Source organism: Penaeus monodon, chromosome 31, assembly GCF_015228065.2.
Source record: "Penaeus monodon isolate SGIC_2016 chromosome 31, NSTDA_Pmon_1, whole genome shotgun sequence".
NCBI lineage: Eukaryota > Metazoa > Arthropoda > Malacostraca > Decapoda > Penaeidae > Penaeus > Penaeus monodon.
In genome coordinates, this window is record NC_051416.1 from 26,722,025 (window position 1) to 26,722,479 (window position 455).

Consider the following 455-nt stretch of genomic DNA (forward strand, 5'->3'; position numbering starts at 1 on the left):
AGAACATCAAAAACGGAAAGTGAAATGCCAGTCAGCCGCCAGATTCCCTTAGCCCTACCGATTCATTATTCAAACGGGCTACTGAAGTGACAAATATTGAATCGCTAATGCGTGATGAAGCAGGTTATCTCTACTCCTGGAATAATTAAGTATCGGAAGGGACTCTCTACTCAGATAGTTTTTTTTCCTAGTTCTTTTTTTTCACGTACAGTGTGGTCACTTCCTATAACAAGAGCGGCGTCTGGCTTTTTATCTGTACAACACGTTGTTTTGTTATTACCGGAGTGTTGTTCAGACACCCCTCCGTAGCGCGCGTTCTTCCGCTGGGTACGAAAGGCCTTTTTATGATTAGTCTTGCTTACCAATATTCTTAGATATTGATGAACTACGATCTTCGCGTCTGTAAGAATAAGTAGGATTTAGGTATCGCCAAGGTCCGCTATTGAAACTTATTG